The 13,199-nt window shown below is 33.9% G+C and overlaps 1 long non-coding RNA gene across 1 annotated transcript; it reads left to right on the top strand.

Annotated features, from left to right (window-relative positions):
- Positions 1-11,798: 11,798 nt before the first annotated feature.
- Positions 11,799-12,544, top strand: LOC135076018 (uncharacterized). The gene is made up of 2 exons (XR_010258165.1): positions 11,799-11,978; positions 12,086-12,544. It is a non-coding gene; the product is annotated as an uncharacterized LOC135076018 (long non-coding RNA).
- The last annotated feature ends 655 nt before the right edge of the window (positions 12,545-13,199 follow it).

The raw sequence follows: 13,199 nt of genomic DNA, 5'->3' as shown, positions 1-13,199 counted from the left end.
TTGATGAGACTGCGGAAGTAGATGTGCAACCATCGACTTTTAGTATAAATAAAAAACCTTTTGAAGATTTATGCAAAATTCTTCTTCTGCAGAAGAAGAGGCGCTCTCTAACACTTTTAGATCATTCTGAGGAGGAATTAGTTTACGCTTAATGTGCTAAACCAAAAGAGTCTAACAAAACGAAATTAGCGACTACCTATAATCAAAGAACTGTTCCAAAACGAAGAACAGTGTGAAATAGTAGACAATCTTTTAACTTAAAACTGTGTCTACCTGAAGATAAACGTTAGCGCTAAGTAGTTACATCATGTAATTTGTCAAAATGGCAATATCGCAATTTGAGATTCATTCTCGCTTCAGAGAGTATTTATGGGCTTCCATCCTATCAAGAGCTTCTGGAAACAAAAAAAACTTGTTATCCTTCAGAGAGAGACGATATTTGTGTGAGTTATCAATGATGGACATATTGTAAATTGGGCAACCTCTCGTATAAGCTACTTTTTGACGGCCAGCGGACCTATACATACAACGTTGTATTAAGTATTTCCCTTAATTTTTTTTTATTTTAATAAAAGTTGATGCATACGAGCGCGCGCGAGTGCGAGTCGTTGTTATGTGTCATCAAAAGTGTCCCTTATACACCATATTGTAATTCTGGCAATTTTTCGTGGAAATATTTAATATAAAAAAATCGATTTTTCAACCCTCGATAACTCAAAAGTACGCAGAGATAAGTGACAAGTATCTTCGCATGAAATACTCAGAATCACTTGTTTTATAACATGTGTGATCGGCATCTTGACATCGTTAAAGAATTTCGAAAAATTGACAGAAACGTAATTTCTTCCATACAAAAAATATGTATATATTTTTTTTTACTACGAAATAGACGTCGTAGGATTGTAATATTTTTTTGCCTTATTAGTTATCATAGCAGTAACCATCAAAAAAAATTTCGTGCCTCTAGCATCAATGTCCATGTTTTATTAAATCGGGACCACTGTGTGCCGCCGCCCGGCCGCATACAAATTGATGGCGGTGTGAGGCGTGGTGCGAGTTACTAAATATCAGAATATAAGGTGTTATTTTTTGTACTGATCATACTTTACCAACGCATCTAATAAAATCATACAAATACAACCCAAGTGTTTTTAAAAAAAAATTCAGGCTAGTTTTTGTTTTTACTTTTCCTAACAAAAAAAAGATATTATTTTTACAACCATCCTGTCTTCACTCACTGCCTCTCTCTCTTTCTTTACTCATTTCATTCATACGAGTACGAACAATGGCCGCGCGCATTCATTCAACGTTCACACACATAAAGGTTAGATTACACTAAACCTACGTTACCAAAAATTATCACTCGTGAGTATGTACGATGTTACGTCATGTTAATAGGTACTACGCGCTGGGAGAAACAAAATCTAGCTACATAAGTAGGTAAATAAGTGTATTTTCATTAGTGTAATAGCGGGGGACTTTTCCAACGAACCGAGGCGAATCATCCGCGTTAAACTAGAAATTTAAAAAAGGATAGAAATTGGAATTCAATATCTACGGTTTCGTAATGCCTACGCAATTTATTTAGAGACGTAATAAAAAATTGATAGGTACATACCTATTACTACTTCGCTTCGCTTCAGTGGAAATGCACCCTAATATTGAATATGAACAGGTGTTGTAAATAAAACTCACTGATCAATTTTCCTGGTTTTAATTCCTAAATTATGATTTGCCATCACACTTTAGATTCATTGATTTCACTTATTCACACATTTACCTATTTTGAATGTTGTTATTTAAAGTTCCTAGGTTATTATTACACTAATCACAATACATTTTGAACGTCAAGCCTTTGTTGAATGTTCACGTAAACACTGTCTTGCACTGTCTAATCTAGCCACGATCGAATGAGGATCAGTACTGTTGTAGAAAATTCAATAAAACTAGTATCTACGTTAATCTTTAAGACATAAGAAAGATATATCTTTTTGAATTATCCAAATCGGACCATTACTTACGAAGATATTAAGTAATAAACATAGGCCGTTTTTGCCGCTAAAAGTCAACGTACGCAGGGCCGCGTGACGTCATTATATCCGAATCGAGCGCAGCCGGCGTACTATTGGGATGGAAAATATTTTTTTCCAGCTAAACTATCAGTTTTAGAAAAAAACTTTTAATAACATTTATTCATCAAAATAAAGTAACCTATCGACCAGTAATTTTTAAAAATAAAAATTGTTAAAAATAAGTATCGCTATGTCAGTAGTGTATTATTGGGCATTCTGTCCCCCAGTCGTCCGCTTCGCTTCCGACCGTTCGCTGCGCTCACTCTGGTTTGACAGAATGCCCAATAATACACTACGAACGGAGTGTTGAATACATTTAAATAAGTATCTTGATCAAAACATTCGGTTGAAGCCCCGTGGTAAGTAACTTCAGAGAGACCCGTGGTAAGATTCTCTCACCGAACGTTCTGCCTAATATGATACAGACAACTCAGGACCCATGGTAAGATTCCTTTGCTGAATGTATTGCCTAACACATTCAGCTTAATACCCATGGTAAGATTATCTTACTGAATGTCCTTCCTAACACAAACGGCTGAAGACCCGAGGTAAGTATCTTCAGAGAGACCCGTGGTAAGATTCTCTCACCGAACGTTCTGCCTAATATGACACAGACAACTCAGGACCCATGGTAAGATTCCTTTGTTGAATGTATCGCCTAACACATTCAGCTTAATACCCATGGTAAGATTATCTTACTGAATGTCCTTCCTAACACAAACGGCTGAAGACCCGAGGTAAGTATCTTCAGAGAGACCCGTGGTAAGATTCTCTCACCGAACGTTCTGCCTAATATGACACAGACAACTCAGGACCCATGGTAAGATTCCTTTGTTGAATGTATCGCCTAACACATTCAGCTTAATACCCATGGTAAGATTATCTTACTGAATGTCCTTCCTAACACAAACGGCTGAAGACCCGAGGTAAGTATCTTCAGAGAGACCCGTGGTAAGATTCTCTCACCGAACGTTCTGCCTAATATGACACAGACAACTCAGGACCCATGGTAAGATTCCTTTGTTGAATGTATCGCCTAACACATTCAGCTTAATACCCATGGTAAGATTATCTTACTGAATGTCCTTCCTAACACAAACGGCTGAAGACCCGAGGTAAGTATCTTCAGAGAGACCCGTGGTAAGATTCTCTCACCGAACGTCCTGCCTAATATGACACAGACAACTCAGGACCCATGGTAAGATTCCTTTGCTGAATGTATCGCCTAACACATTCAGCTTAATACCCATGGTAAGATTATCTTACTGAATGTCCTTCCTAACACAAACGGCTGAAGACCCGAGGTAAGTATCTTCAGAGAGACCCATGGTAAGATTCTCTCACCGAACGTTCTGCCTAATATGACACAGACAACTCAGGACCCATGGTAAGATTCCTTTGTTGAATGTATCGCCTAACACATTCAGCTTAATACCCATGGTAAGATTATCTTACTGAATGTCCTTCCTAACACAAACGGCTGAAGACCCGAGGTAAGTATCTTCAGAGAGACCCGTGGTAAGATTCTCTCACCGAACGTTCTGCCTAATATGACACAGACAACTCAGGACCCATGGTAAGATTCCTTTGTTGAATGTATCGCCTAACACATTCAGCTTAATACCCATGGTAAGATTATCTTACTGAATGTCCTTCCTAACACAAACGGCTGAAGACCCGAGGTAAGTATCTTCAGAGAGACCCGTGGTAAGATTCTCTCACCGAACGTCCTGCCTAATATGACACAGACAACTCAGGACCCATGGTAAGATTCCTTTGCTGAATGTATCGCCTAACACATTCAGCTTAATACCCATGGTAAGATTATCTTACTGAATGTCCTTCCTAACACAAACGGTTGAAGACCCGAGGTAAGTATCTTCAGAGACCCATGGTAAGATTCTCTTACCGTTTGTTCTGCCTAACACATTCAGCTCAAGACCCATGGTAAGATTCTCTCACTGAATGTCCTCCTACCTAACATACACAGCTGAAGAGCTATGTCAAGATTCTAACTCTGAATGTTCTTTCTTAGGTACCTGATTACTATTACCTTTTATTACCGTTTACCATTACTTACCCTTTTACCTTTACCGTTTTTAGCACAACCATACCATCACCTTTATGTAACACCATACCTTGAGATTTTTTATTCAAATAAAACAACCACAACCATAATTTATTATAAATTGAAATAAATTAAGACCTTTTTTACTACGATTATTGATGATATAAATCAATTCTTCTTCTCGTCGAAGTTTCTTATCCACGATTTAATTAGTTTATTAATTAAATCATGTCACTGGGGATCTGAAAAAATAAATAATGCTTTAAATAAATTGTGAACAGTTTAAATACAGAACCGAAACTTCTAACAATATTGCAACGTTATTAATAAATAAAAAGGTTACCTGTTTTAACCAAGATCTATAACGACGTTTTCTGCTTATTATTGTAGATATTTAATTGTCTTGCTGAGCAGTAGGTACTCCTGAAATAAAGAGAACTTTTTTTAATCGTCAATAAAATCTGTAATAAATATTAGCAAACAATTATCTATTGATTTTAGTATTTAAAGATTTTTATTTGTGATATATATTAAATATTTTGAGTAACACTATAATCAAAGCGAAGAAAGTTTTCTTTATAAATCAATGAAAAAATGGTTTATTTATTCATAATTTAACCACGTATAGAAAAGAAAAAATACTGCACTGACCCCAGATAGCTTGGGAACAGCAAGCGAGTGATGATCTTAAAGAGGTATCAAAAAAATGGTAATCTCTCTCGCAAGTTAAACGAAAATCATGATCCGAAAGTTATCCTATAAACTTAAAAGTATATGAAATATATAATTACACTTACATTTTAGGAAATACTGCACTGGTTTCACAGAGTTTTTAAAATGTGCACTTATACTTTTTAATTATTACGTACATGACGAACTTGCACTCGATGAAATCTAATGTCACACTGTACGTTGCATCGCGTGGATCGTGGGAATGTACGAGCTGCAATTTATAGTCCAAGAGTAAGAGTTTTATATATTTATCTGTAAACCTGTTCATTTTAAAATGGTTTTAAAGTTTTGTTTCGAATTTTTGACATTTTGCATTATTGTACATTTATGACTATTAGACATTTATTTATTGTACATTTACTACTATACTACTATAAGTACTTACTCTTTCTAATATTGCAAAAATAAAATAATCTTTTAAATCATTTATTTCATATTTAATGAAAATGTATATCAATATTTAACCAATCTGAAAATAAAATACATTTTATTCAAATGTTCAATAAAACATCGATTTAAACATCTCAGCTCCTGGTCTCACACAGCTTACTTGCAGATTCAGCATTAAATGCTTTGAATGTGTGTGCACGACATGTAACTTTAGATTTTTATTGTTTACTTCGTGTTGCATTGCAAGTTGAAACTAATAATTATTTTTATCTTTCTATGTGACTCAATGGTGACTGATACATTATGCTTCTACCGTTAAATCTACCTTTATAAAGTAAGTCAATTTTTTTCTAAATGACAATGCATTGTAAAAAAGATGTAAACATTGTGAGGAAAAATAAAATCGAATAAAATCGTGAGTAAAATTAGTTGGTTTATTAGTTTTCTGTTGGAAGCAGACTCAAATCAATGTAGCTTATTACAATTTAACTTTACAAATAGAATGATGGAAATTCGGTACTTGGAATACTACATAATTAGTATTTGACTAGCCATTTAAGAAATTAACCTACATACTTTAGATTCTGATTTCACTTTTACTGCAACATAGTGTAACACAATCATATTTCCTTTAAACGTAACATCAAAGTATGGGTAATATTTTAATTCAAAAGGTAATACCTACTTGCTAGTGATTTTTTTTCTGTGCTTATCGAACATAAAAATACGGTCCAAATTTGTATATCATTTTATTGTTACTTTAGTTTTAACTAATTAGCTTAATTTTTGCTGACAATTTATTATTGATCACATAAATACAGAATTTCACCGCAAAAAATTAATTACTTTGTGAGATTCTTTGTGAATAGCAAGAAACAAGCTCCCGATTGTGCAAAATGTGAGTAAGTACTGTTATACATTTATTTTATACTTAGTTTGTTCTGACAAATAATTTTCAAGTAATGTTTTCTTTACTGAGTATTTCTTTACATGTTTTCTTTACTTTAGTATTTGTGTAGAGAACCGCGATGTGTTTTGTTAAGCTAATTGGTCGCGGGTTCGAATCCCGCAACCATCAATATATCTAGCTAGCATAGTATGTATCTTTGTATTTGGTAGTGTACTTAAATGTGTCATTACCGTAATTAGACAGTGGTCATGATTATTAGGAAGATAGACTAATGATGATTAATATTTTATAGGTCGGATTCTGAGTACGCATCCAGCATTGAAGACGTGGCCCCATTAGAGGTGGTGCCACCACCGCGCTCGAGCAAGAGCAAGTCCAAAACCAGCGCGTCGACCTCAACCGCTTCTACGCCTGCGCCTAAGCCGAGGAAGCGAAAGCCTGCCGCCCATTCCGTTGCGAACGTTGAAGCCCTAACTAGGTAAATTTCCACCTTTATAATCTAACTAGCTTTTGGCTGCGGCTTCACCCGCGTAATATTTAGTATATCACAGATCGCCATAAATTATAGCCTATATGTTATTCTGGGTTATAAACAATAATACTGTAAAGTTTCATCAAAATCTGTTCAGTGGTTTTGCATGAAAGAGTAACAAACATCCTCACAGCCAGACATCCACACAAACTTTGCATTAATAATATTAGTAATAGTAAGATTTTAGTAATAATATTACCAAACTCCCTCATAATTATTCTACAAGCACTTAATTTTAATATTCCCTAAAAGGTAAATTTTTAATTTACAATGAGTTTTTACGAGTACTTACATAAAAATCTAAGCGAATTAAAGTAAAATAGTACCTAATTGTTTAAAGTACAACAGCTGATCTTTTGACAACTTTTTTGTACAGAGCATTCTTATGTGTTTGTGTGTGTGCAATAAAACCTTTAAATAAATAAAACTAACAAAAAATATATTCTATTGAATAAAATAATCATTACTTAAATAAATGTCTATTGTTCACAGACCAAAGAAAACGAAGAGTTTGTTTTCAATCATTAATAAGGACGAGCGGGCAAGTGCGAAGGAGACAACTCGTAGCATCGCATCGAGCTTTACATCGCGGGTGTCTTCGGGCCAGTGTCGTCGGACTGCAGTCACCAGCGGCGAGTTCTACATAGATTTGAAAGTCTACAACACCGACGATGTTAAGAACGTTCCACCCGAGGAGCGTTACAAGAAAGCGCTTGCAGCGGTAAAACTCCAATGCGGTGAACAATCCCAGGAGTGGGAGGCTCTACAAAGGTTTATAAGTAGCGCTTACGTAATTTTTGAAGAGTGCGAACCGACTTATTACAGTAATAAAATAAACATTAAATAATTTTTACTTGTAAATAAACATACTTATTACACAGTTTTAATATTATTTTTTACATTCGAATTATTCAACATTATTTCTAGTAGGTAGGTATAGAGACTTTATTGTTTATTAACTAATTCTTGGTTCTAAAATGCCTTTCTGTACTATTTGTAACGTGTCCATAGGTTCAACCTCTTGGGTAGGACACTTGCGGAGTCGCTTGCACAAGCAAAAGAACTCCACCCAACCACACAGTTATGGTGTGGAAATCGTAGGTTCTGCATTTCGCTCTCGAATCATTTCTTACCGATTAGTTGCAAGTGAACTTGACCAAACTTCTATAGATATTTTCTTTAATTCTATTCATAACAAAATAAAATCACTTTTAGATGATGCTTTAAGAGTACATACTTGCATCAAAGTGAATTTTGAATTATTTAGCATTTTCCTGTTATTCAAAAATAATATGCAGGAAATGAAATCTTTTGTTACAAAGAATTTTATACTTTACCACAACTATGATTTTGATAGTTTATTTTCTAAACTAGTGAGTATATTGAAAAAGAAAATGGAAGAGTTTTAGGAAAGCGATAGTGGTTGGGCTTTTTTAAGTAATTCACATTTAGAAATAAATGTTAATAAGTACCAACCATTAGGTGGGTCATCTTATTTAAAATTACCTAAATTTATTCAAAATAAGAAAGCATGTATAAATATTCAAAATAAAGACCAGTGTTGCTTTTTATGGAGCGTAACAGCAGCTCTTTACCCTGCTCGAAATCATCCTGAACGAGTCTCGTCTTATCCCAATTTTAAAGATGTTCTAAATATCAATGGGATATCTTATCCCGTCACATTCTCAGATATTAGGATTTTTGAGAAAAACAATCCTAAGTTAAGTTTTATCATTTATGGTCTAAAAAATTCTAAAACCATTATTGGCCCCGTATATAAATCTGAAAATACCAAAAACAAAAAAACTATTCATTTGCTAATGTTAGAAAATGACGCGACGTCACATTATTGTCTTATCAAGGACTTGTCGCGGCTTGTCAGAAATCAAATAACAGCTCATCATGGTAAAATTTATTTCTGTGATACATGCTTAGTGTTTTTTACTACTTTTGATGAACTAGAAAATCATTTATGTAGCGGGATCGTCACTGTATTACCTGAAAAGGGGACCGTCATAAAATTTAATAATTATGACCGTAAACAAAATGTTCCATTCGTCATTTATGCAGATTTTGAGACAATTTTAGAAGTGCACAAAGACAAATCTGATACGCAAAATACAAAAACGCTGCAGCACCATATACCCTCAGCGTTTGCGTACAATATAGTCTGTACTGTAAACACTAGCTATAATCGGTATGTATCATATCTCGGTTCTGACTGTGTTTCAAAATTTATAGAATCTCTTTACCGTGATGTTCGTGAAATTCATGCAATCTTATCTAAAAATTTGCCTATGATTTTTACCGAAAAAGATGCATCCGAATTTTTGCAAGCCACTCGCTGTCATATATGTGATAACTTTTTATTTTCAGACAAAGTGCGCGATCACTGCCACATAACAGGATTATATCGTGGTGCAGCCCACAGATATTGTAATTTACAATACAAAATACCTAAGTTTATTCCTGTATTTTTCCACAACTTGGCAGGTTATGACTGTCATTTGTTCATAAAACAATTAGGTGAAATGCCTGGAAATATTAAGATTATACCTAAAACTAAAGAAAATTATGTGTCATTTACGAAATTTGTTCCGATTTCTGATCAAGAATTTATGCAATTGCGCTTCGTAGATTCATTTAAATTTCTTGGCACTAGCTTAGATAAATTAGCAAAAACTATTAAAAAAGAAGAGTTTGATCATTTACGCATGCATTTTCCAATACCTACCCAATTTAATTTACTTACTCGCAAAGGTATATATCCCTACGAATACATGGATAACTGGGATCGGTTTAAAGAGCGATGTTTACCAGAAAAAAAAAGAGTTTTACAGCTCCCTTACAAATGAGCATATTACTGATGAAGATTATGAACATGCTCAATCAGTTTGGTCACAATTTAACATCAAAAATCTGGGTCAATACACTAAATTGTATTTGAAAACAGACGTTCTCTTGTTAACTGATATTTTTGAAAAGTTTAGAAAAACTTGCAAATTTCATTATCAATTAGATCCTGCTTTCTATGTAACCGCTCCTAGTTTATCATTCGATGCAATGCTTTACAAAACTGGAGTCGAGTTGGAGCTCATAGATGACCTTGCCATAGTGCGTATGATTCAATCAGGCATCAGAGGAGGAGTATGCATGTGTTCGCACAGGCATGCCAACGCCAATAACAAATACATGAACGAATACGATCCCTTAAAACCAGATACCTTTGTAGTTTACATAGATTGCAATAACTTATACGGATTCAGTATGTGTCAATCTCTACCGCTGTCGAATTTTAGATTTTTAAACCAGACAGAAATTGAATGTCTCGATATTGTTAATGTTCCTGCTGATGCAGAGTATGGTTTCATTCTTGAGGTTGACTTAAGCTATCCGAAAGAGTTACATGACAGGCACAATGATTTACCATTTTGTCCTGAGAAATGCATTCCACCGGGGGGTAAGACTTTTAAGCTCGTGCCTAATCTTTACGACAAGTACTTCTACGTCATCCACTATGTTCACTTGAAAACATGTTTGAAACATGGGCTGATATTAAAAAAAATACATCGAGTCATAACGTTTCAACAAAGTCCTTACTTAAAACAATATATCGATCTAAATACGAGTTTAAGACAACAGGCTCAATCTACATTTGAACAAGACTTTTTTAAGTTGCTCAATAACAGCATTTTTGGTAAAACCTTAGAAAACAGCGAAAAAAGAGTTAATGTACATTTAGTTAACGAATGGAGTGACCACAATAATGTAACAAAAAAGAAAATAACTGCCAATAAATTAATTGCAAGCTCTAGTTTTCACAGTGTTTCAATTTTCACTGAAAATTTAGTCGCAATACAAACAAAACCTGAACGGGTGATTTTGGATAAGCCAATATACATAGGGTTTACGGTGTTAGAGTTATCTAAAAGCCACATGTATGACTTTCATTATTCAGTTTTTGAACCATCGTATAAAAACAAATTACAAATGTGTTACACGGATACGGATAGTTTCGTTTACCAAATTGAAACCGAAAACTTTTACAAAGATTTAAAAGAAACCTTCTTACATTATTTCGACACAAGCAATTTTTTCAAAGAAAATGTATATGGCTTACCGCTTCTAAATAAAAAGATTCCTGGACTTTTCAAAGACGAAATGGGAGGAAACATTATAACAGAGTTTGTTGGATTACGTTCAAAGTTGTATTGTGTAAAGACCATTAATACTACAATTAAAAAAGCAAAGGGAGTAAAGAAGAGTGTTGTTCGCGATATACAAATATCAGACTATAAAAAAACTTTGTATCACGGCAATATAGTGCGGAAAAAAAATATTTTATTTAAGTCAATCAAACACAACATTTTTACACGCAGTCTCAACAAAGTAGCGCTATCCAGTAATGATGATAAACGTTTTGTTTCGGCTGACAAGGTGTCAACAAGAGCTTGGGGGCATACATCCATTCTAAACATTTAACTAAGCATAACATTGAACCAAGAATTAGGTAATTAAAATTAAATTATAATACTTTCCTTAGTTGTACGATTTTCTTTATTATAATAGATAACCTAAGCTAATTAAGATAATATTAAGTTTCAAATAAATGTAATTAATTAATAAGGTACCTACCTATAAATAAATGATGACAAATTATTTACTTGGGTTTTATTTCTTATACGTAAAGACATTGGTTCACATTAACTCAATAAGATCATGTTTAGACATGTTTTAAAGTGTGATATTAATCATCGCATAGAAACGGTGAGATCGTAATATGACATCGATCACACGTTAGGAATCAATTTACTACATTTATTTTGCAACGCTGAGGAAACTTTTACAGGTTTGGACATGAAGTTAATTAATAGCACGTGGCATAGCCGGTGCGTCTCATGTTACCTATTTGATATAAGCAACCAATAGATTTTATTTAGTTATCAATTCGACTTTGTTGCGTTCAAACTTGTTTGGGTTAAAAGTTAAAATGGCTCAACGTAGTCACAGTCATCTTACCTCACCACAAGCCAGCTACGTTCTTTCAATCGATAGTAGAGTCCCCAAGCACGTAATTGAAATTATGGAAGCAGTGGAAGTGTCAAACGATGAAGTGGACATTCAAAGTCGTGCAAAAACTCAATACATTGTGTACGAAAATTGTGATGATGTATATTTTAGCGCGCTGCAACTGATGTCACACATCAGTTCCAAACTGCGAGACCGCAACGAAAGACCTACCTTGTGAGTGGGAAATAATTAATTATCAATCAGGTATGTAGTATTTTAGTATTTTTAAGTGTTTTATTGTGTGGTTAACTATTTACCTAATTATTAGTTAAAGCAACTTTATTACAATTTATTCTCTTTATTCTTTACAGAAAATGACTGACGTATATGATGATTTTCCTCAATACGCTCAAGACCCGTTACAACAGTTCACTCAGCAATACAAAGATTTATTTGGGGTGGAATCGACGCAAATTGATCAAAAACGTAAAAAACGAGTTTCTCCAAAAAATAATAAGCGGATAACTCCAAAATCTTTTGTGGTGTGTAACGAACAGAAAGGCTTCAAAATGATCCAGATAAAGGTGGTGGACCTGGTCTGCGAGCGTGACCGAGCAAATTCGAACTCATCATCATCTACGTCAGATGCTGACAGCGAGTGCGTGTTACTTAGTGCCCAATACGTAGTCCATGACGCAGTGGACGAAATAATGGATATGACAGAATGTGTAATTAAAAAGATATCAAAAAAGTTAACTGGTTCTAACTTTTAATTGATTATGTTTTTTAATATAGTTGTAAATGTAATGAAATAAATTATTATGCAAAAACGATGTTTTTACTCAGTTCCCTAGGAATACATATTTAGGTATAAAAATAAACACAAAGTTTAATTCCATATTTCAATTATTTATTACAGTAAAGTGAATATTTATTAATTAAACACATTGTTATCTACACACCATTTCTTTAAACTTAAAACATTTCGTAACGCACAATACTTGTCATGATAAAAACAATTAAATAAAATTTTATCTTTACAATATAGTTCATTAAGACTATTCAAATTAGGAGTACCCTTACGAGTTATATCAATAACACTATTATTATTATTACACAACTCTTGCATCCATTTTACTTTTTCTTCCCCTTTGACTATAATTTTTTTATTTTTCAAAAAACCAGTCATCATTCTATGAAATTCTCTGTAGTCTATGTAGCCCTCACTCCATAAATAGCCTCTATTTCTTTCGATCCAACGAACACATTTCTTTTCTTCATCACTCAGTGCAGAAAACGGATACGGGGGCTTTATTAAAAACACATAGGTATACTCTACATTAGCTACTGCCATTTCTTTAACCAAGAATTTATTATTGCTGTCCTTAAACCCTTGCAAATCAACGATTACTGTATTATAATTATTCATGATAGTTTCTTTACAATGTTACTCAAAGGCTTATATTCGTATAAACAATCGTTTAA

The sequence above is a fragment of the Ostrinia nubilalis genome, chromosome 11 (assembly GCF_963855985.1).
Source record: "Ostrinia nubilalis chromosome 11, ilOstNubi1.1, whole genome shotgun sequence".
In the NCBI taxonomy this organism is placed as follows: domain Eukaryota; kingdom Metazoa; phylum Arthropoda; class Insecta; order Lepidoptera; family Crambidae; genus Ostrinia; species Ostrinia nubilalis.
Note: the sequence above shows the minus strand (reverse complement) of the source record. Positions and strands in the feature narration are given on the sequence as shown.